A 3,394-nucleotide genomic window follows, 5' to 3' on the forward strand; every position below is an offset into this window, starting at 1 on the left:
TTAAGGACAGTGTTGTGAAACTTGATATTGAACGCTACTCTTCCGCGTGAGTCCGCCTCGTTCGCCTCAGCCAGATAGTTTTCGTCAGTGTTAGTCTGATTCAGTCTTCAGTATTTCAGTAAACTAGAGAGCCCTTCGTGAAACTTTATCCCTCAAATACTACTGCTTTTATCGTGCAGGAAGACAGGAGAGCGCCACAGAGCTCCGCGCTGCAGCTATATTAACAGCACAAATGCACTCGGCGCTACGTTAGCTGCTAAAGCTAAGCTAAGCTAAGCTGAGCTAGGCAATGCTAACGGCACATTTTTTGTTTTATTTATTATTTATTTATTTATTTATTTATTTTTATTTTTTTTATTTTATTTAACATCAGTGCAAATTTAGACAATTTACCACAATATGGTTATTTTCAATCAAATTCATCTTACACATAGATGCAACATGTACATGTTCAAATAAACAATCTATAAGACAAAACAACAACAAAAAAAATAAAAATAAACAACACAGGGGTTTGCTACTTTACAATAAGATTGTATTTTTCAAGAAGATTGATGGATTTAATTAGTTTTTTATTATTTACATTCATTTTCTCAAGGGAGGCCAAATACATTTTTAAATCAGATTCTTTAAAGTGGAACCATGAGGGTATTTTTTCCACACCATTTCATTTTGTGGACATAATATTTTGCTAGTATTATAATTAAGTTTATTATAAATGTTTCATCTGAAGTGAAGGTGGTATTATCAAAGGTCAGTAAAATATGATTTTTTGTCAATGTAAAACTCTTTCTAAATATTCTTGTGAGGTAGTTCTGTACGTCAGACCAAAAAGTGCCGACAAAAGGACATTCCACAAATAAATGTTCAATACTTTCACCATCACCTTGACAAAAGGAGCAATTGTTACTGACATCTTTTAAAAAACGACAAATATAATCTTTTACCGGGTAATATCTATGTATAATTTTGAATAAGCACTCTTTAACCTTATTATTGAGAATGTACTTAGAAAGTAACAGAAAAATTGTACTCCATTGTTTTCTACTCACAGGGATCCATTCTTGTTTACATATAGGATTTGCAAAGTCATCAAAATGAGCTCTAATAAACTTATTTGTACATTTCTTATCAGTGAGACTTATTCCCTCGACAGTGATGGGTCGTTCGCTTATATTTAAATCAGTTAGTTGTAAACTTTTTGCTAAAGAACTAATACCGTGTGGAATTGACTTAGTCACCAATTCAAACTCTCTTTGTGTTGTTTCAATGTTACATTTTTCAATGAACTCATTATAATCAAGCCAGTCCCCATTATCATCAAGTAATTGGCTTACAATGCTTACATTTTTGCAAAACCAATAATCTAAAAAAAGAGACTTTTTTCTATGCAAAATGTAAGCATTGTTCCATAAAATGCAATTGTGAGGAGAGTAGTTATGTTTGAATAATAAAGACCAACATAGCAACACCTGTTGATGAAAGTTAGCTAATTTTACAGGCAGTTTCCCAATGGCAAATGGACATCGCAACAAAAAATTTAGACCTCCTAACTTATTGAAGAAAAAATTGGGGAAAATGTTCCATAAACTTTTGGAGTTCTTTAGAAATCTTTTAAGCCAATTTATTTTGAGTATTTGGTTAAAAGTAGTAAATGATAAAACATCTAAACCCCCTTCAGCTAATTTGTTGGAGAGAACAGATTTTTTGATTTTATGGGACTTGTTCTTCCAGAGGAAGTTGAACAAAATTTTATCAAAGTTGGAACAGAGAGCTTTGGGGACATCTAGTGTTGAAAATATGTAAGAGGCTCTTGACATGCCTTCTGCTTTGCTTAATAGCACTCTACCATATATGGATAAGTCTCTAGCCAGCCAACAATTACATTTCTTTTTGATTGCATCAGTGACAGGCAAAATGTTGTTGTTAGCCAAGTTCTTATCCTCTTTTGATATTTTAATGCCTAGATATGTTACTGTGTCTTTTATCGGAATGCCACAGATGTCAGTAGTAGTATGCTAATGGCAAATACTACTGAGATATTTTCCAAGAAAAGACTGTCGTGTTTGTGTTGCCCACTGTAATGTAACATTACATGACCTAACATTTTCATGTGTGTTCTCTTCGTCTGTTTGCCCCAGTTTGCTCTGCAGCTAATCTGCGAAGATATCATGACACAGGGATGGGACACAGGGACGACGCGGGCGCGTGGTGAGCCTCCGCTGACCGTCCCAGTGACCGACCATGGCAGGGAAGACCACCGCGCCACACTGGGTAGTTTTTACTGTGAAAATTAATTTACAGCGCGTGGCTATCATAGGGCATTCTCATCAAGACTTCTTTCTTTGCACTTAAGCAGTTGTAAAACTATATGGCAGTATTTTTAAAGTCAAACACTTTTTGTTTGTTTTTGAGTAAGGGCTGTGACAGGAAGAGGTAATGGTTATGTGCTGTAGTTTGGACTACGTATTACGTAAGATCTTTGTCATCAGTGGAAGATGAGCAGAGCAGTATAGAAGAAACAAAAAAGACACATTTTTATGTAAAGCTCAATCTGTGTCAGTGTACTTTAAATATTGTTTCTTTTTGTAGAAAGTGTCACTATGGTCATTTTGGATTAGTAGAAATGTCTCAAGTTGTGGATATGGATCTTTTCATCTTTCATTTCCACAGGTGAGTGCATATATACTGTACTGCATAGGCCTAACTATTGTGTTTTTTATTTCACCTGGAAAATGTAAATTATGATCTTTTTTCAGGGGAAGTTCTGGATGCAATATAAACCTACACTGCAGGTCACAGATGAGCAAAGGGCTGAGGTGGACAGAGACATTTGGGTCTTCACATCTGGCTCTGATTGTATGGTATCTAGAGTTATTAAAATGTGCACTGTTGATGTCTTTTCTAAAGCAGCTTTTATTTTAGTGCTTCCACTGGCACAAGTTAACCTATCCACCTTCACCTGGTTGATTATGGCCCAAACCTGTGTCACTATGTAAGTATAATGTCACTAACGCTTCAGTTTGTCTTAATGTGCTTTTATAGATGTTTTGTTTTTTCATTTAGAATGTGGAAAGGATTCTTACAATCAACTCTGGGAATAACCGTGTGATTAAGAAACATGACTCCTGGAGCTTCAACCACTCACAATATGGTAAGTGTTATGTCATGTATGAAAAGGGTAAGAACATGTTGGTACATGTGCATTAGTTGATTAATTATTAAATATTTGGAGAGGTGTATGCTCTTGGAGCAACGGTCCCTTCATTTAAAGATCACCATCCAAAAGTAAGTTCATTCAAGTCACTTTAATCATTTCTATCCATTTTAAATCTTGGTGCTACAAAAATGTTTGTTGTGCTTTCAGGAACACTTCTATGACAGATAAAGCAAC

General features: G+C 35.1%; 1 long non-coding RNA gene across 1 annotated transcript; it reads left to right on the top strand.

Annotated features, from left to right (window-relative positions):
* The first annotated feature begins 2,107 nt into the window (after window positions 1–2,107).
* LOC306964090 lies at window positions 2,108–2,829 on the top strand. Its single transcript, XR_013792951.1, has 3 exons — window positions 2,108–2,274; window positions 2,593–2,673; window positions 2,760–2,829. It is a non-coding gene; the product is annotated as an uncharacterized lncRNA (long non-coding RNA).
* Window positions 2,830–3,394: the final 565 nt, after the last annotated feature.

The sequence above is a fragment of the Gobius niger genome (assembly GCF_951799975.1).
Source record: "Gobius niger genome assembly, chromosome: 6".
In the NCBI taxonomy this organism is placed as follows: domain Eukaryota; kingdom Metazoa; phylum Chordata; class Actinopteri; order Gobiiformes; family Gobiidae; genus Gobius; species Gobius niger.